Source organism: Dreissena polymorpha, chromosome 4, assembly GCF_020536995.1.
Source record: "Dreissena polymorpha isolate Duluth1 chromosome 4, UMN_Dpol_1.0, whole genome shotgun sequence".
In the NCBI taxonomy this organism is placed as follows: Eukaryota; Metazoa; Mollusca; class Bivalvia; order Myida; family Dreissenidae; genus Dreissena; species Dreissena polymorpha.
In genome coordinates, this window is record NC_068358.1 from 61,306,707 (window position 1) to 61,329,233 (window position 22,527).

General features: G+C 34.3%; 1 protein-coding gene across 4 annotated transcripts in view; it reads left to right on the forward strand.

Annotated features, from left to right (window-relative positions):
- The window catches only part of LOC127880334 (putative amine oxidase [copper-containing]), a 61,314-nt gene that overhangs the window by 12,068 nt on the left and 26,719 nt on the right, over positions 1-22,527 (forward strand). The window contains exon 2 of one of the 4 annotated variants that reach the window (XM_052427744.1): positions 1,527-1,593. The exons of 1 other annotated variant lie outside the window; for it this stretch is intronic. The gene's annotated coding sequence lies outside the window, so the exon portion shown is untranslated. Of the gene's footprint in view, positions 1-1,379; positions 1,594-4,595; positions 4,731-22,527 lie in introns of those variants that run through there. 2 more of the 4 variants (XM_052427745.1, XM_052427746.1) reach the window with 2 other exon arrangements.

The window sequence follows — 22,527 nt, forward strand, 5'->3', positions numbered from 1 at the left end:
ATCAAGTGTATGCGAATTAAGTTGTTCCTGATTGATCTGAGACGATTCTGTACGCACATGCATTACGCTCAGTTTTCCAAGAATGCGGTTCAATTCTTTCCCATGTATCGTAGTGTTATGTGTATATGATGTACATATGAGTCGCGTTCTTAGAGAACTGGGCATAATGCATGTACGTAAAGTGTCATCCCAGATAAGTTTGTGCAGTCCGCACAGGCTAATCAGGGACGACACTTTCCGCTTTTATGATATTTTTCGTTAAAATAAAGTCTCTTCTTAGCACAAATGCAATTAAGGCAGAAAGTGTCGTCCCTGATAAGCCTGTGAGAATTGCACAGGCTAATCTGGGACGACACTTAACGCGCATGCATACAACCAGTTTTCTCAGAACGCGACTAATATATCTTTTATTCATTTATATACATGTAATTTTGGTCATAATGTTGCTGTATAATATACAATATGTGTTGTATATCATATATAATCGATTCTTTATGTGCTATGCTGATCGCTTCTATGAACATTTTATAATCTTATCGTTTTTGTCGTGATGGTCAGATTAATATATTTTGATATGTAAATTTGACAAAAACAATAACATTTTTATCATAAATTGTGAGTTTTGTAAATATCGATTTCCATCGTTAAAGAAACCCCGCCTCATTTTTACTAAGCCTCTGTTTAAAGAATTAATTAAACCGTACCATCACCGGACAGTTACTTAATCACATCAGATATTGTACGCCTTTAAACTAGATTCATGAACACGTAACAAGATCTCGAATCATTTAACAGTTGTTTCAAGCAACACACGCAAAGAAGAACCCGTAATTAATATTAAACAAGTTTAACATTGATATGCATGTAGTTCGTAGTGTCTTCGAGCTAAATGCATAGGTAAAAACAATGTCTTCCGTTTTCCGTAAACCATCTGTTCATTTTTTCTTGTTGACCATATACGAGTCTTTTATAATTCTATCGATGCATAAAAATAAGTTGTGATCAGAGTACTTAAATTCATTAATATAAAACATAAATGATAATGGTTCCCAGACAAATTTGCAATAATACAAATGATTTAATGCACGTTCAATAATTCTTTACATGATAATAAAACGCGTTTCAATTAATACGTGTAATTCGAACGTTTTAAATACACATTCATACATTTAAGTATAAGAAACTTAATTTTTAGTTCAGGGATTGTTATTAAGCATAAAATTATGCTTTCAACTATATAACACGCACTCATGCGAAAGCACGGTCTAAAACGCGAGACGTATATTTACTATCTTGTTGGAGTAAAACCTCATAGTAACTTTCTTATCTAGTTTAAATCGTTCGTCCCGGCAAGGGTCGCTGTGAGAATGTAATTTATAATATTTAATATGCCAATAAATTACCGTAGTAAGTTGAAGATGTGTCGTGTTTATGTACTTCAAGAGTAGAATTAAAGTGAAGCTTAAAATACTTGAACATTTATTGGCTCTTGATAAGGGGTTCTGAATATCTTCTAATTTCCTTAGGATATGTACCAACACAGCGAATAGATACTGGAGTCATTCCAATGCTGGAAGTTTACACGTCTAAAAGGTAATAACATAATGCCCTTTGCTGACCTTAGCGCAAGGTGCTGGTGGTGAGCTATTGTGATCGCCCTTTTCCGTTGTGCGTCGTCCATCGTGCGTTGTCAACATTTACATTGTAACCAGTCTATATGCCAAATGTATTGTCCGATCTTTATGAAACGTGGTCAGCAAAATTGTACAAGTTATATCTTGACCGAGTTTGAAACTGGGTCAGGTGAGGAAAAAAAAGTCACCAGGTCAAATTAAAGGAAAGTCGTGTTTACATTCTATAAGTCACATGTATAGTCCAAGCTTCATTCAACTTGGTCTGAACATTTGTTCAAATTATATCTCAGCTTAGTTTGAAAATGACCATGGTTTGTTGTAAAGCGTTTTCGCCAGGAGCAGGTCAGTTTTTTTTTCAAATATATAACTGTATTGAAAACGTGTTATTACTATGGAGGTTACATTTCAGTCATGGACACTGGTCTTTACATTTGATCAAATCGATTCTTAATGACACTTTGTCGGAACAATCGCCCTTATAATTTCTCGGCCGAGTTTCAAAATGGGTAAAGTGGTGTAAACATCTACGTCACTAATTAATATGAAAGAAAAAAAAACTGTCTTCGCCGTTTAGAATTCACGTTTTAATGAAATTCGGACAGAACATTTCGGATCGCAGTAGAGTTCCTTAGGGTCCATAACCCTCTTACTAACATAACATGTGCAAAAGCAGTTGTTTAATAGTACATAGAACATTACGCGGCTTATCGGGATAGTAATTACATAATAATCCGCCAATAATTCAGCTCTTTCTTGTCCGCAATTAAAATGGAATCACACAAATGTTATATTCATCATCGAGTCATTTGAACATATTCTGTATTAGTAGAACTTATGAAAAACTGGTCTGGATTCCACGTGCTTACATTCTTAGACGCAAATCCCGCTGTACATACTTGACTTTTTTCTCGACAAAGTAAAAGAAGACGAGAAACGAAAAACGCATCTCGTCGGCCTTATAATTATCCGTAGTAGACTAGGGAAAGGAGGTTGTGATGGCCCTGTTTGCTGGTAGTAGACTAGGGAAAGGAGGTTGTGATGGCCCTGTTTGCTGGTAGTAGACTAGGGAAAGGAGGTTGTGATGGCCCTGTTTGCTGGTAGTAGACTAGGGAAAGGAGGTTGTGATGGCCCTGTTTGCTGGAAACAACGATACACGTTATCTCTTTTAGCTGCACGGTCCTCTGATGTTGAGTTGAAGTAGAGATTCGGCGACTAGCCCGATCATGTTGATAATTGCTGATCCTTCCAAAAATGACACATGTGAAGCAGTATAGAAATGCGAGTCAATTGGGGCCGTTGACCAATTACTGTCAAAGAAGATCAAATAAGACAACTCGAAGAGGGAAGGCAATGTTAGGGGCAAATGAAAACATGTCAACAAAATATTACTATCCTCTTGAACCCGCGCTAGAAGTGCGCCTCTCTTTATATGCCGTGGTTTGGAGTGGCTTCATATATTACTTATGGCTGCAAATCGGCGCGGAATATGTGTTTTCATATTGATATGTTTATTGGATAGTATTTAAAAGAGATAATCTTGAATGCAATTCCAAATGTGCAATTGCAAGTGTAAAAGCTTAAGTAAAAGCAAAATACAATTGCATAAAACTGATACCGATTATCACTTAAAATACTTACTTTATCAAATACTCACATGGAAACGAAATCGCTAGGGATTTTATCAAGAATACGTGTGCACATTTCGCGCACAACTTCTATTGCCCCCGATGCACAGTACTTTGATAGCGTTTTGAAAATGATAATTGTTGATTGACCGAACGAAAATAAAATACAATCCATATGCTCATGGCTCTTTATTGTTGAAACTGCTCTGTACTTTTTTTTAGTGACGAATAAATATATGCTTAAAATTGTGTACAAGCCAATGTTGATTCAAGGTTTTGAAAATGTGTCCGTAGACATAAAAAGAGCAATAAGTGTAAGATTCAGTACATGTTGTCTAACATATTCCAATGTTATTAATATATTATCACTGCTTGTACATCTACTGAAGTAGCCTAAAGCAAACATACAACCTGATCTTCTGGTTCAACTGCCTCGACTGGTTATAAAATCCGATCTAAATGACTGAGAAACATCTAGTCATATCAAGGCTATCAAAAATATTGAATGTGGTTAATCTTGAAGCAAAATTGTCTGCGCAGATCTAGATTAAGTTTTGATTTGGTAAGTTTTGGCAAAATATTGTAAAGGTTTGTATGTTAAAGGTATGCGTAATGATTTAAATAAATGCCATGAAATTGAAAGATTCAGAGGTCAAAAGAAAACTCCAGAGATCAAAATAACGAATGTTTACGTTATCTGTGTCTTACAAATGTGTTATGCTGCTTCGCCATATATGTCACGGATCAGATAATAAACAGGAGCTAGAAATTCGACAAAAAAGGTCATCCTTTTGAGTGTACTTAGGTAACAGAATACACTAAATATACTCACGATGTCGATGATTTGCTCTGATTATCCACGATTGAGTTGATGAAGAGATCTAAATCGTACTTCAGTGTAACACGATTGCGCTGAGTCAATTTCAGTTACATGTATTAACATTAGCAATGTTCACGTGTCACTTTAAATAAAATGCGTCAAATTTAATTGTGAACATTAGCGATGTTTACGTGCCACTTTCAATGTATACTTGCGGTAAGTCAATTTCAATTCTGGACATAATCGATGTTCGTATGCAACTTTCAATGGCATTGCGTTGAGTCAGTTTTAATTTTGAACATTAACGATGTTCATATGTGACCTCTACCCTATAATCTTCAACTGATTGCGGCAACCACAACAGTTACATAGTTAATCTTCAACTGATTGCGGCAACTACAACAGGTACATAGTTAATCTTCAACTGATTGCAGCAACTACAACAAGTACATAGTTAATCTTCAACTGATTGCGGCAACTACAACAGGTACATAGTTAATCTTCAACTGATTGTGGCAACTACAACAGGTACAAAATTTAGCTTCAACTGATTGCGGCAACTACAACAGGTACATAGTTAATCTTCAACTGATTGCGGCAACTACAACAGGTACATAGTTAATCTTCAACTGATTACGGCAACTACAACAGGTACATAGTTAATTTTGTTTAGGTGTTTTTACCTTCGTCTCTCTAAACACATCAATTGTTTACAACATTGTATCTCTAAGCTGCGTATGTTTTATCGCCACTGAACAGGGGAGGTCAGCACATAGTTATGTGTAGCCATAGGCTTGTCTACACTAAAATAAAATACATCTTTACTTGATCATGATTTGCATTTGCTAAGTCAACTATGACGACATCAGCCAACGTCGACCCGTATACACTGCTTACTATTAAGCCAGAAGGAATGTACGCTTTTGTCGTTTCACTAACACAAATTAATTGCCTGCATGTTAAATGTATTCCGAAGAAATAGTTTTAAAAATATGGCTGTACTTTCATTTTATATTTAATATGAAGAAATGTGAAATAATGCGCAAAAGTTGTAATGAAAATTTTGAAACTTATAGTGTAACCTTACTTATGCTACATTTTGCAACGTTAAAAAATGAATAACATAATTATATTGTGGTGTAACGTGATGTTTTATCTCATTATCTGACAGGCATTTGTTTGTGCACCTTTAGAAGAACATTAATGAATTATTTCGCGTTCTGGAAATAAACTTGGCTTAATGCACTCCCGCTGAACTACGTTACAATGAGAGTTGAGTCTGTACGACAACGCGATACGGCGTCATAACTACAACGGTTACGGCTTCTTCCCACAGTTTGTTGACGATACGGGACGTTGTTTAAATAAATGGTAAATAACGGTGATTTTGAATAGTTTTTGTATGTGTAAGCCAATGTTTATTTCAATACGGATATTGTGTTCCTCTTTCATAGCTTGCCATGTAATTTATTCCTATGTTATCGATAAAGTGGAAGTTTTACAGACCTGTATAGACAACTCATAAAATCATTGGAATATAATTCAAAGTCTGACATTAAACAGAAGAAAATGCAAACAAACGTAAGCAAGAACGAATATTGAATCAATCTTATCAAGATCTGCCTCAAAATTAACTGCATGTAAGTGTAACGAGATAAATTTTGATGAATTAAAATGTTACGGCGTCTTACAGAGAGTGTTACAGTGCATTTACTACAACATGTTTAAGGTTACGGTATAGTATCGACGGGTACTGGAGGTTTCGGTAAATAACAAATTCGGTAAATTGTATTTATATAGTAAATGTTGTGGAGGTTTCGGTAAAATAGATCTTTATAGAGGTATACCTACAATGAGGTGTGAAGGACACCTTACATTAGGGGCATATATTTGCAAACTGATTAATTGTTAATTGATTAATTAATTCAATGCCTACAGTAAAGAATTTAGGGGCATGAATGAGCTACCACTGAACTTTTTAAAAAGAATAATTTTTGGTACCAAACCAAAAAATGTAGATTGAATTTCAAACGTTACTTTATTGACAGTACATTTACGATTTAAATAAATCAGTACTAATTTTTTTAAAGATTTGGTGCATTTATTAAAAAAAATTAGTTCTTTACATTCTTTACAGTAATTGAGGTAATTAGTAACTAAGTAATTATGTTAATGATTTACTCAATTTACTCAATTGAAGGAATGCACTTTTTACAAATTGTGCATGAAAGAAAATAAACTCATGATATTTGTTTTATTCTTTTATTTAATTTTTATTCATACATATATACATTTACATAATTTACAACATGCAATATATAACAGTGAAGATACATTTCAATAATATCAGTCAGTTTTTATTATGTTATTTAATTTTTATACATATATACATTTACATAACACAATACAAGCAGATTTTAAACATACAAGTACATGAAGAAACTCATCACATTATTCACTGTCACACAGAGTTCAGTTCAAAATCATTTAACAGTTCATTCGTCGTCGTCAAACATGGTGCACCGCAGTTGATGGTCCCAGGGCGTTGATGTGACTGATGGTCCTCAGTAAGTCTGTTGTCGACAGTTTTTCCTCTTCATAATCGTCCCAGGCTTGGTGAAGGAGTCGATACTTAGAAAGCACATTAACGAGGCTCTGAATATTGCAAAAGAAACGGCGGACACAATTAAGTTCGAGCGAGTTCATAGATCGCCGGGGGAACATACCCGTGGGAAAATTCGTTCAATAATTGCCAAGTTTTCTTTTTTCAAAGACAAGGAAATAGTGAGACGGCAGTGGAAGCATCTCAATGGGACAGGATTTAACGTTTTCGAACAATTTCCACCGGAAGTGGTTGCAAAACGTAGGAAGCTGCTTCCCAAGATGAAAGAGGAAAGGGCAAAAGGCAAGCGATCGTGGATCGCTTATGACACCCTGTACGTCGACGGGCGACCAGTGCGCGACTAAGGACACGACGGGGGAGAAATTGACATTCTTTCTTGGAATGTAAATGGTCTTACAGATTGCAAGAAAAGTAATCCTTCCTTTGTAAATATTTTAAGTGATCATGATATATGTTTTTTGTATGAATCTTGGACGAATAGCACTAGTGATATTGATTTGAATGGTTACTTGTCTTTAAACTTTTTTAGAAAATTTCAGCATAGAAAATCTCGCAGAAATAGCGGTGGCATTGTAATATATATTAAAGAAGAATTAGCTGGTGGTGTTGTTATTGTAAAAAATCATTATGATACAATTGTTTGGTTAAAACTAGACCACACATTTCCATACCTCTGATGATTTTTATATTTGTGCAACTTATATCTGGGAACACGACTCTCCAGTATATAACACATTTAATGTGGATTTATTTGAAATTTTAGAAAATGATATCTCTTATTATTCTGAATTTGGTAAAGTTTTTGTTGCTGGCGATCTCAATAGTAGAGTTGGTAATAAATGTGATTATATTGTACATGATAGAATTAATACTGTTAATGATGATGTAGATTACCACCCAGACAACGCCTCTGTAAGGGCCTCAGTAGATAGTTCATTAAATAATCATGGAGTAAAATTACTAGATTTATGTAAATCCACATGTATGCGTATTGTTAATGGTAGAGTTGGGAATAGCTGTAAGCTAACTTTTTATTCAACTAACGGTACTTCTGTAATCGATTATTTATTGGCAAATGACAGGCCCGTACCCAGGCCATGGGCCCAGGGGCCCGGGCCCCCCCCCCAGCTGGCTGTCGAACTATGATTTTTTTTAATAATCGGCCCACTGCAATTTTTTCACTCGTGCAAGGGCCCACAGTACACTTTCTCTCAAAACAGAAGAGCAGCTTTGTTTTATCGTCCCAGATAAACAAGAGGATTAACGCTCGCCAATCGAGATAAGCCTCTAGGCAATGTTTTCTTATCGCCTTGTACACACATCCCCGATCAGTCCCCCATTGTGATCATGAATGCTTCATCTATCGATGGTTGATGTAACATGTATTTTGATACGTGCAGCGAATGGAAGCAACTGCTACAGGAGTTCATAGACTATGGTCTGATAATTGCCGACGCAAGTTTTTTTCCTTCTTTGAGAAGGATCAAGACGTATTTTTCCCTTCTAAAAGTTTAATTGTTTTTTTTTTTAAACCTTTCATTGGGAATTTTTAGGTCCCAATATATACTTTTTGCATTTAGAATAGGGCCCTGAATTTGAACCGGAACAAAAACACTGACAAAGGTATTAAAACTGAGTATTTATAATTTTTGAAAGGAAATCACTGAAAAAGACTATGATGAGATAGTTAACATGTTTGTTTAAAAAAAACAACAGATTCATAAATTTGCCGAGCAACAGATAAGAATTTGGCAGAATTCAGTATTTAAAATAATTGAGTACCGAGAATTGAGTATTATCAACCTATTAATGGCTCATTGGTAAAAAAATGAAAATTGAAACAACAAATCGATCTCATAATCTAAGTTAACCTGATCCAGTGTAGAAAAATATTGTATAATTAAATTATCTCTTTCCTTGAATTTGTTTGAAAACAGTAAAATATGTTAAATTGATTATTTAAGACTTTCATTATTTCCCCCAAAAATTCGGCGTTTCGCGCATTTTTTTCCTCAAAATTGGCAAGGTCTTTCCCAAAAATCAGATTAAAAAAACCCTGTGACTTTATTGATTTGTGAAAAAAATGGTGGAAGCAATACAAGAGTTGATGTGGATAATCGTCAGTTTAAACCTGTAAGTTTCGGAAATCTAAAGCTTTTAATATTGTTGTGAATTCACACCAATGTTTAAAGCTTAAGACTTCCGAAATGTGCTGATTTACTTGTTATATTCCAGTAATTCATATCACAAATACGTTTTTTATAAGCATTAAAATTCACCTTGCAAAGTGCCAAATTAAAAAAAAGTATATATATAGGGAGGGGCGACCCCTCCCAAACCCTCCCCGGTAGGACCCCCCCCCCCCCCAGTAAAAATATCCTGGGTACGGCCCTGAATGAATACAGCTTTACAAGTATTTCAGATTTTACCGTGCATGATTTTAACGTATTTAGTGATCACGCCCCATTACAGTTTTCATTATTATGTAATAACGCATCGTCTGAGTATAAGTCTTACACCGATGTCAAATATAAGTGGAACGATGCGTTACGCAGCCAATTTCGTTCAGGTATTATTTGTATGTTACCTGTATTTAATTCTATTGTAGAAATATTGATTGTTCAAGTAGAGCGTCAATTAATGACATTTTAAATACAGAGATTTACTGAAACAATCCGCAGTGTTGCTGATCCGTTATTCTCTCAAACACGTGTTTACAAAACTAATCCTAGTTTCCGTGCAAATAGCGGTGTAAAGAATGCTGATTGGTTTGATCACGAATGCATTAATGCACAACATTTGTACAATGACGCTTTACGTATTTTTAACTCAAGTAAATCAGATATAAACAGAGAACGTTTATGCACAAGTAAGAGGTATTATAAAGACTTAATCCGCAAGAAGAAAGCATGTTGCTATCGGCAAAAAATGTTGGAGATAGAAAATTTAAGACAACACAAACCAAGAGATTTTTGGAAATTTTTCAAATCAAAAAATAATTCCACAAAAAATAAAATATCCTTAGAAGAATTTACAAATTTTTTCGAAAAGCTTAGTAACAATGAGTCTGATTTTTGTAATTATGAAGCAGAAGATTTTTGTTTAAATAATAATTTTAACTTAGAAAATTCTGTATTTCCAGAACTTGACGTACCTATATCTGTCGAAGAAGTTAACAATGCAATAAAACGTTTAAAACGAAATAAATCGTCAGGTATTGATTGTATTTTGAATGAATATTTTCTTGAATGCAGTGATATATTGTCAGCACATTTGTGCGATGTTTTTAACGGTATTCTTGTATCGGGCTTTTTTCCCGATAAATGGACAGAAGGTGTTATAATCCCTTTGCATAAAAAAGGTGCTGTTAATGATGTAAATAACTATAGAGGCATTACTTTAGTTAGTTGCTTTTCAAAATTATTTACTACTATCCTAAACAAACGCATTGAAACGTTTTGCAACGAAAACACTATTATTTCGGATGCTCAGTTCGGATTTAGGAAAGGATATTCAACTGTTGATGCTATTTATATCTTGATGTCGATTGTTCAAAATTATTTAAATGAAAATAAACGTTTGTATGTTATATACGTCGATATGTTAAAATGTTTTGATAGTATATACCGCAATGCATTATGGTTGAAAATGTTTAAGTTTGGTATACAAGGTAAATTGCTTAGAATAGTGAAGGATATGTATGCAAATGTTAAATCGCGTGTTAAATCATGTTCATCTTATTCAGATTATTTTAGTTATGCGGTTGGACTGAGGCAAGGTGAAGTTATGTCGCCGATTTTGTTTTCTTTATTTGTTGAAGATCTTGAATTGTACCTACAAGACAACATTAATTCTGGTTTGAGTATAGATGATATTACGATGATTTTACTATTATTTGCTGATGACATGGCCATTTTAGGCAAGTCACCTGCTGAAGTCCAGTCACATTTAGATAGATTGTATTTATACTGCAATTCTTGGGGTTTAAATGTAAACACTGCTAAAACAAAAATTATGGTGTTTCGGAAGAGAGGAGGTTTAAAACAAAATGAAAAATGGGCATACAATGGTAATGATATTGAAGTTGTTGATAACTTTAATTATTTAGGCACAGTACTAAATTATACTGGAAGTTTTAAATCAAACCAAGAACATTTGATTGGTAAAGCCCTTAAAGCCATGAATACATTGTTGATAAAATGTCATGACTTCGATATTAAACCAAAAATATTATGTCAGTTGTTTGACTCCTTTGTGGGTTCCATATTAAATTATTCCGCAGAAGTATGGGGTTTTAACAAGTCAGATGGCATTGAACGCATACATTTAAAATTTTGCAAACGATTACTTCAAGTTAAAATAAATACATGTATTGTTGCTGTTTATGGAGAATTAGGTAGATATCCATTGTATGTAAACAGGTTTGTAAAAATTATAAAATATTGGTTTAAAATTTTAACCAGTGAAAATATTATTATGCAAATTGTTTACAAACAAGCTTTAAACGATTGTAATAAAGGTTTTACAAATTGGGTCTCACATGTAAAAAACATGTCAAATAATTATGGATTTGGTTATGTATTTGAAAATCCAAATGTTGTGCAAATAAATAGTTTTATTAGAGAATTCAAATGTACACTTGTTGACAATTTTAGACAAGAGTGGTATGGTAAACTGAATAGCAGTCCTGTATTAGATATGTATAAAGTTTTTAAAACCTCTTTTGAATATGAAGAATATTTGGACTTACTTCCTGGACGTCTGCGTTTATTTTTTGTAAGAATAAGAGTCTCTGCACACCCGTTGAGAATTCAAACTGGCAGATATGCCCAACACAATATTCCACGCAATGAACGTTATTGTTTATGTTGTAATGACACTGATTTAGAAGACGAATATCATTTTATATGTATATGCCGATGTTACATCGATTTAAGAAAAAAATATATAAGTAATACATATTATATTAATCCATCTGTGTATAAATTTCACAAATTATTAGTTTCTTGTGATAGATTAGTAATTTCCAATGTATGCAAATATATAAAAGAAGCTCTAGTTGTAAGAAATACAATCCTAAATAATACTGTTGAATAGATTTTACCACCCCTCGTTAGAACTTATGTGTTCTTACCATATATTATGTTTATTTGTATTGATTTTATGTTATATAATGTTATGCTATTATTCGCATTCACGTGACGGAATATGATGTGTATTTTTAGTATTAAGACGATGTACTATTGTATAAGTCTGAATAAACTATGTCTGGTGAAGTCTCCCATGTATTTCCACAAATTTCTTCCTCCTGATCCTAAAGATTGCCCCTAGAGTTTGTATTATACGGACAACTGGGGCATGAGAACAGATATCCCTTCTGTTTTGTGGCAATATGCGTCGATGTACACGGTCGGGGTTTTCCCTTAGGCACTTCGTTGTTGTTGCAATCAATGATGACCTCCATACTCACGTCCAAAATGCTACTATCGTGAAACGAAATCTCCATAGTTGTAAATTTGACTTCCTGCAGGCGCTGTAACGCTGTAAAGAAGGCACCGTAACATGTCTTAGTCGTCAGAGAAGATACCGTAACATGTACACGGAGTTGACATGCAACAAATATTTTGCAAAATCGGATAGAAATCACCAATAATAGTATACACATGGGCATCACATGTTTGTAAAAGAGTGAACTTGATACAAATCATTGAAAATAAATATCGTGACAGAAACTGCAAGCCAGAAAGAACGAATTAATTGGATTTCTTTTGTTTAGAGCTTGAACTTCTTTCTTTTATCATGATTTCACGCTAGAAAATGTCTCGATAGCTTAGGTAGCTAGTAAAGAAACATTAATAAATGAAAATAAATGCCATATCCCGTTTTACGTGTAAGTTTCAACAAAGAATGTACCTGTATAAACGCGTGTGTATGTCTAACTGTCAAGACGCTGTAACCGTTGTAGTTATGACGCCGTATCGCGTTGTCGTACAGACGCACCTCTCATTGTAACGTAGTTCAGCGGGAGTGTAATGCATGTGCATAAAGTGTCATCCCAGATAAGCCTGTGCAGTCCGCACAGGCTAATCAGGTACGGCACTGTTCGCTTTTATGTAATATTTCATTTACATGATGTATCTTCTAACCGAAAATTTAGAATATGCTGATAGTGTTATCCCTGATTACAATGTCCGAATAGCACAGGCTAATCTGGGACGACACTTAACGCATATGCCCAGTTTTTCCAGAACGCGGCTAAATTATTTCGTAATTATCGTAGTTGTATGTGTCTATACTTTGATTATTAAGCTTTTATTCATTTCTACTCCCGCAAATTCTGATCGCAATTGTAAAAGAATATATAATTAATTAAGTGTGTCTTTGTTATTCCTATTGTTTCTATGGAAATGTCAGAAGTACACTAGTCCTTATTTATCAAAAATTGTTTGTTTCGTAAATTTCGTCAATCACCGTTAAAAGAAAACCCGCCTCATTTTTGCCAAGCCTCTGTTTAAAGAATTAATTAAATGGTACCGGCACTGGACAGCTACTTAATTATATCACGTACTTTTCGCCTTAAAATTACAGCAATCAACACGTTAACAAAACATCGGATCATTAAACAGTTGTTTCAAGCTACAAACGCACCGTAGTATGTACTTTAATGAATATTCAACAAATTGTATAATTATGTACATACATGTAGGACGTATTGTTTTCAGGGTGTATACATAGGTAAATAAACAATATCTTCAGTTTTCCTTCTTTCATGTGTTTTTCATGTAGACAATTATAATGACATTTAAAAATAATTATTCAATAACCAAGATTTTACATATAAATTTAACCCATTTATGCCTAGTGGACTCTCCCATTCTTCTAAATTGGATCAATTTATTTAAAAATTAGGGATGTCTAGTATATTTATTTCTATATTTAGAATATTTCTTACATAAATTCCTTTAAGCAAACAGCGCATACCCTGATGAGACGCCGCATCATGCGGCGTCTCATCTGGGTCTACGCTGTTTGCCAAGGCCTTTTTCTAGACGCTAGGCATAAATGGGTTAAGTATCATGATTTTGTTAAAGGGCTGACCACCAATAACGAATAAATTCATTGTGATCATAGAATTTTATTTCATTGACACCAAACATAAATATTTACGGTTCCCATACAATTCCGTATGCAAGAAAACTTTATATATTGCCTGTTGAAGAAATCTATCATTGATAATAGAATGTTTATTTATTAATTAACATAATTTTACGTTTTACATGCATGTTAATACATTTAAATATAACAACATTAATGTTAGTACAAACATAAAAAAAAATATTGTTGTTACAAACATATGCTTTCAACTTTATAGCATGCACGCATGAGAAAGTATCGCCTAAAACGCGGGACGTATATTTACCATTTTGTGCGATTAAAACCTCGTAGTAGCTTTCTACAGTAAATCGTTCTCCCCGGAGATGGTCGCTGAGAGAATGTAATTTATAGCAATCTATATGCCAATAAATTACCGTGGCAAATTGCAAGATGTGTCGTGTTTATGTACTTCAATCGTAGATTATAGGTGGAGTTATACTTAAACATTTATTGGTCCTTGATAACGCAATCCGAAAACCTATGCTATAAGGGTTCATGTATCAACATAGCGGAAAGATACTAGCGTCATTCCCATGCTGGAAGTTTACACGTTTAAACAGAGAAGTAGATAACATGTTATCTATGTCTCTTGTTTAAATGGTGATAACATGAAGTTTGTTACTTAATATGTCGCTTTAAATTGTATTCAGCAAAATAAACGTTTAATCGAAGTAGTATTTAAAGACAGTTTTCATATACCAGCGATTCAGTGCTTTCTTGTCCGTATTTTTTAGTTGTGAGCGTTAGCTCACGACTAAATTTACAGAGCATGTTTTGCAAATCAGTATGTGCTTAGAAGCCTTAGCTACGCTAAGAACCGTAATTAACTATGCTAGCAACGATTACCGCTGCCTGTCTGCACTGCAGACGACGAATGCTTAGGAGCGTCTGCATCTACTACTGCAGTGAGTGTATTTACCAGCTTGTAAGACGACATTGGCCAGTCTAGTGTTTATCATTGAAATCTGTACATATCGGCTGCTTTCAGGGAAAACGGAGCTTAATGCATGTCAAATAAGATTAGCCTGTGCACACTGATTAGCCTGTGAAATGAACACAAGCTAACCAAGGACGACAACAGCGAACAACTTCAGTGCCTTCAGCGCTTTTATAATTGAAGCGTCAAATGTTGTATTCGTCATGAAATAACTCATTATTAGAACATAGTGAAATAACTAATCAAGACCCCAGATGCCCACATTCTGAGAAGCAAATACCGCTGTACATCCATCATATGTTTCTGAAGAAAAACGAATTGGACGAAAAACGAACACCGCGTCGCGGTGGCCTTAGAATTATCTGGAAAGGAGGCTGTGATTGCTCTGTTTGATTCAAACAACGATACAACAACGATACACGGTGTCTTTTTTACGCCCCACGATCATCTGATGTTCAGTTAAAGATGAGAATGGGCGACTAGCCCATGCATTTTGATAGTTGCTCAACCTTCCATAAATGACAATTAGTGTGAAGCAGTATAGCGTTTTTAATTAATTTGAGCCGCACTCCGGCAAAACGGGGTTAAATGCATGCGCGTAAAGTGTCGTTTAAGATACGCATTTTAAGTCCGCACAAACTTATCAGGGATGACAATTTCAGCCTTAAATGGGATTTCGTTTTGAAGACTTCCTATTAACAAAAATTCCATAAACGCGGGAAAGCACATGCTAATATGGAACGACACTTTACGCACATGCAGTAAACCCTATTTTACCAGTTCGCGGCTCATTTCTTTTCGAACGATAACTAACACCAACGTTTACGTTTTTAACTCTAATCATTGGCGTGTAGTTATTATTGTGTTGTCAACATTAACCCATTTATACGCTGTTTGCTTAAAGGAATTTATGTAAGGAATATTCTAAATATAGAAATAAATGTACTAGACATCCATAATTTTGGAAATAAATTGAACCAATTTAGGAGGATGGACGAGTCCACTAGGCATAAATGAGTTAATACGTTCCGTATATATCGAACAGTATTGGACAAAATACAATATTCGTTATCTGTTATGCCTTTAACATATTTTGTTTTCAAAACTGATTGGATTCTGCACTTTTAAACAGAATATACGCTGTTATAAAACATAGCAAACTATCTGAAATAATTATGCGTATGCGAAGAGATAATTTGTAAGAATATCAATATGCATGCGGTATTTAAAAAATATTAGGAAACTAATTTTAATAAAAATTGCATTATTATTTAGGGAAGCTACTCTTTACCGCTTAACGAAATTACATCGATCGTTGTCCGCCCCTTATACGGACGTTTAACTCGTTAGTCAGTTATAATACGGATTTTCCAATTGATAAAATATGAGGAAATAGGAGAAAATAGAACCTTTTCAGTTATAGAGAGCTTTAATCTGCTATTTATTGGACCGCCCTTCATATGCGACCGACAAGTTTAGCTTGAGATTTCAAAAGTGTGGATGCTTAAAGACGCGACTCATATATATCTATTATTCTTTTCTTTACATGTAATTTTGGTCATAATTGTGCTTTATAATATATAATATGTGTTGTATATCATATATAATCGACTCTGTTTATGTTATGCTGATCGCTTCTATGATAATTGTATTATCTTATCGTTTTTGTCGTGGTGGTCAGATTAGTATATTTTGATGTGTAAATTTGACAAAAACAATAATACGTTTTTATCTTGAATTGTTAGTTTTGTAAATGTCGATTTCCATCGTTAAGGAAAAGCCGCCTTAATTTTACTAGATCACTGTTTAAAGAATTAATTAAAATGTACCAACACTGGACTGTTACTTAATCACATCATGTGCCTTTAAACTAGATTCATTTACACGTAAACATGATCTCGAATTATTGAATAGTTGTTTCAAGCTACACTCGCAAAAAGTACTCTTAATTAATATTACCGGTAAACAAGGTATACATGTACACACATGCATGAAGTTCGTAGTGTCTTCCAGCTAAATTAATAGGTAAAACATTACCTTCCGTTTACCGTGAACCACTTGTTAATTTTTTGTTATTGACCATATAAGAGTCAATATTTAATAATTCTCATTAAACTTTAACAAATTTAACTTATTACTTTAAATAAAAATGAACATGCTTTTGTTGAAAAAGGCTAAAAATCTAAACATGAAAATTAATTGTGATCAGAGTACTTCAATTCATTATTATAAAACATAAATAATAATGGTTCCCAAACAAATTTGCAATAATAAAAATGATTTAATGCACGTCGAAGAATTCCGTACATGATAATAAAACGCGTTTCAATTAAGCATAGTTCGAACGTTTTAAATGCAGATACCTAACTTTAAATATAACAAACTTCAGTAATAGTTCAGAGATTGTTATTACAAATATATGCTTTCAATTATATAACATGCTCTAATGCGAAAGAATGGCATAAAAACGCGGGACGTATAGTTACTATGTTGTGGAATTAAAACCTCGTAGTAACTTTCTTATCAAGCGTAAATCGTTTGCCTTAGGAAGAGTTGACATGAGAATGTAACATTTCATATGGCAATAAATTACCGTAGTAAGTTGAAGATGTGTCGTGTTTATTTACTTCAAAAGTAGATTAAAAGTGGAGAAATACTTGAACATTTATTGGCTCTTGATAATACGTTCTGAAAACATTCTAAGTTCATGAGGATACATGTACTAACAAAGCGGATGGACACTGGATTCATTTCGTTATTTAGTGGTGCGCATCGATTTATGTGCCGTGGTCTTAGGTGGTTTAATAGATCACCAATTCGAAATCATCTTTGATTGTATGCGATCTTCCAAATAGCCTCGCAAAGAGCGAGTTTTATACATTGATGTATCGAGTACTCAAAATACTAAATCATTTATTATAAATCAAAGTCATTATCATAATTATCGTCAAACGATTATAATAAATATGATCGTGGTGGTGGCAGTGGTGCTTGTGGCATCTGAAGGGATGTTATGGGGATGATGATGATCCCTCTGAATTGTTACGTCCCTCATCCTTTCTTCCCCCGAATTCTGGATTGATTGGACCGAGATATCAATTATTGAAAACACTATTCCTTTTTACTGCAACATGTTACAGCAAAATACTAACTATACTTACGAGTGCGATGAGTTGCTATCATTATCCATGGCTGAGTTAATGTTGAGATCTTAATGTTGAGATCGTAACGTGAACCCGATGTTCACTCACCACTTTCACTGTATATTTGTTGAGTAGATTTCAATTGTGAATAACAACGATGTTCGTATGTAACGTTCAATGTAATTTTGTTGAGCCTAATTTCAATTCTTAACATAAGCGATGTTAAACTGTAACTTAAATTGTATTTTTTCTGAGTCAATTTCATTTCTTAACATTAGCGAGGTCAATGTGAAACCTCTTGAACTGTGGTTATAAAACATTCTGACAATCACTACAGACAAATCGTTAATTGTGTATTAGTATTTTCGCAAATATATTTGACGATGAGCCGAATGACATTGACTAATTGATTATAAGAAATTGTAACGAATGAAATGGCAGTTTAAGGGGCGGACGTACTATTGATGTAAATTCAGTTAGCGGTAAAGAGTAGCTTCCCTTAATAATTATATAATCTTTACTTAAATCATTTATCTATTTTTAAATACCGGAATAGAATGTACACGTTTACAAATTTGTGATTTTGTTTGATAAACTTACCATAATAATAATAGGATAAACAGTTGATTGAATAAAGAGCCTTTTATTTCTTAGAAAGAAATCTCTTTATTCGAGTCATTCGCAATTGCTCGTTTCATTGTTTCAATCTTAATATTGCTCTTTTATACAAAGGCATCACAAAGCATTGACCCAGTGTTGAAAACAGCATCACGAAGCATTGACCCAGTGTTGAAAACAACATCACAAAGCATTGACCCAGTGTTGAAAACAGCATCACAAATCATTGACCCAGTGTTGAAAACAGCATCACAAAGCATTGACCCAGTGTTGAAAACAGCATCACAAAGCATTTACCCAGTGTTGAAAACAGCATCACAAAGCATTGGCCTAGTGTTGAAAACAGCAGCACAAAGCATTGACCCAGTGTTGAAAACAGCAGCACAAAGCATTGACCCAGTGTTGAAAACAGCATCACAAAGCATTGACCGAGTGTTGAAAACAGCATCACAAAGCATTGACCGAGTGTTGAAAACAGCATCACAAAGCATTGACCCAGTGTTGAAAACAACATCACAAAGCATTGACCCAGTGTTGAAAACAGCATCACAAAGCATTGACCCAGTGTTGAAAACAGCATCACAAAGCATTGACCGAGTGTTGAAAACAGCATATTATAATCATAATCTTAAGCGCACGAAAATTACAGTTTGTCCAATACATGTATGATATACATGGGACGCAAACATGGTCATAAAACATTAATAACAATACATCTATGAAAGTAGTTTAAAACGGACACGCTTATGCGAGTTGTCGCTCTAAAGCAAAGGAGTTTGCAACGCAACACTTCTTAACACTAAATGTGACATTTATAGAAGGTCAGAGCTCCAGATAAGGTTTTGTGACATTCTTAAATTACTACCAGATTTTCAAAAAGAATTCTTAACTCTGAAATTTTATTCTTAACGTTACTACTAAGTTTTGGAAAATAATTCTTATTTTTTATAAATGACCTAAAAATAAATAATAATGGTTATTTTCATGCAAAAAAAAATCAAAATAAACATACTAGCAACTTTATTTACACGAGTTCAACAGTGTCTTTTCAGTATTATACAATTTTATTTTTCAAAAACCTTCATATGCCCAAACTGTGCTTAGATTGCATGCCTTAGATGAATTTTTACATATTTCACAATTAAAACGGGTTTCCCTTTCAATCTTTTCAACGATTAGCCACGGGACTTGTCCCTTCCACTCGTTCAATGTTTTTTTGTGTTTAAGTTTGGACCCGTCGTGTCGCGTTTTTGTTTAGCTTTTCCGACTGTGTCGGAAACTGAACATACAACATCGTATAAGATCATTTCAATAATGTCTTTCTAAACATTTAACTTCGGCTAAATTTGCGTACAATATGTTAAAAGCATGTTTTTGGACGCTTTGCAGTTTTTTAGGACGCTCTCTGGGCGCCGCCATTGTTTTTTGACAAACTGTATACGCCGCTTTTATTGGAAAACTGCGCTTTGTTAAACAAACACGATAACCATTCTCTATATAGGCACCGCAAAGATCTTTAATACACGAAAAGAACGCAATAAAAATCGATACGAACCGATGTAAAAATAATATTCGTAACTTGATTTTGTAATTCTTAATGGTACGACAAGATTTTAAAATAAATACGTAACGGACTTGAAAATAATTCGTAATTACGAAAATACGACCCTTATCTGGAGCTCTGGAAGGTTGAACAACAATCAACATGCCTTGTCTAGTCACCGAATCTCCTCGTTAACTCACATCAGACGATCATTTATAAAGAGTGTGCTTAACGCAAGGGTTGAGATGTGAGTGCAGTTTGTATCATCCTATTTATTTTATAGAGATAACTTAGACAAAATAACAACAACATGGAAATTTATTGACGTTCGGAAAGAATAGAAAGAATGATGAAAATGGTAATGAGAACTGAATATAAAGACAATTTGCAATCACCATCATAATATATGAATATGGTTGGAATATCGAATACCTATCTTACTAAGAATAAAATTTTATTATGGAAATTCCCTGTAAAAAACTTTTGATTTTTGATACCATATACACATTCAAAATATACAATAAGATAATCGATGAAGATTAAATAAAAAATAAATCTGCGATTAATACTTTGTACTCACGAAATAGGTAGTCAGAAAGACAGCCCTGTTGACCCGTACTGTGTTGTTTATGCATTACTTGTTACCCTAGCAATTCACACGCAACTCTGACCTAAACCTGGGTATAGAGCACTAATGCGCTTTTTCGGCGTAACTGTTTTACGTAGCTTTTCACCTTAAATGACTTTTACATAACGCCAGCAGACACGCATGAATATATTCGAATATTTTATAGGCTGTCTCGAGATTCAACCTCTGAACTTTGGCTACATCACTGATTCTGTGCTCAGCGCAAAGGATGTATCACTATTCAGTGTAAGGAATTCCGGAATACTCTCTACATTTGCCGAAACGCATAAGACCCATTTTCGCATGACGCGGTTATGAACGTGTGGTTTAAATGTGTCGAAAGAAAATGCGTGTAAATCAAATATAATCATACGATATATTTCGATGGTGAAGAAATACACTCATAATAAGGCATGTGGACTCCCGTAGTATAATTTTTATCTATTTACACTAATGTGTGGTACTCCGGTAGTAGTATTTTTATCTACTAACACTGATGTGTGGTTTGACAATGATAACACACATTTCATGCGGTGAATATGCGACTGACAAATTAACAAACATCATAATTAAACTTTTGTTTTCAATTTAATTATTTAGAAACGATTGCAAACTTTATTTCAAAGTCAGAATTAACGCCGACTTCCTGTTTAGCTCACCTGAGCACAACGTGCACATGGTGAGCTTTTGTGATCGCCTTTTGTCCGTCGTGCGTTGTCCGTCGTCAACAATTAGCCTTGTGAACACTCTAGAGGCCACATTTATTGTCTGATGTTCATGAAACTTGGTCAGAACATTTGTCCCGTTGATACCTCGACTGAGTTCGAAACTGGGTCATGCTGGGTCAAAAACTAAGTCACTAGGTCAAAAAAATAAAAACCTTGTGAACACTGTAGAAGTCACATTTGATGCCCAATTATCATGTTACTAACTTTGTCAGAATGTTTGTCTTTATGATATGTTGGTTGAGTTCAAAAATGGTTCTGGTCCGTTAAAAAACATGGCCGCCAGGGGGCGGGGCTTGTGAACACTCTGGAAGTCACAATTTTTGCCCAATCATCATGAAACTTGGTCAAAACACTGGTTTCATTAATATCTCGGACGAGTCCGAAAATGGTCCAGATCGGTGAGAAAAAGGCCGCCAAAAGATGTTTCTTGTTATATTTAGTTGTTGTTTTTTTATTCAACTTTAGCGATTATAAAGCATTGTGTTGTTGTCTACACTATACCTGTAGTAATTGTTGAACTTATGTTCAACGTTTTATTAATTGAGAATTTAACCTTCTACTATTGCGTTGTTAACACCCGTGAATACAAAAGATCGCCGTTATCTGTTGAGAAAAAAAGAATGTCTCCAAGACATATCAAATTTAATTCCGCTGTAGTAGCATTCACTATGAACGAGGTTACACAACATCCCACTATACTTGTTTATCAGCATCTACAAATAGCCTCTGATTATGAATGACCTGTTCCGAGCAAAAATACTACAAAGCACGCTTATCACAAATAAGATGCGACTATGACTTTTATTATGCAAGAATATACACTTCCGCGAGACGTATTATTCGCATGCCTTTGTAAACTTCTATTAATAACTAACCAATGAAACTATGCATATCCAGAAACCGGACCTTATGATTGCAATTATGTAAAAGAATTGACCTCTAACTGAAATAAGCAAAGGAAACGTAGCACCTAGTTGACCCTTTCTTTCTATGTGCGAACGCAGGTTGAATGTAAAGTGTGTTGTTTACTATCGTAACTCACTACGTGAGCGTACCCGTATGAAACGTAACAA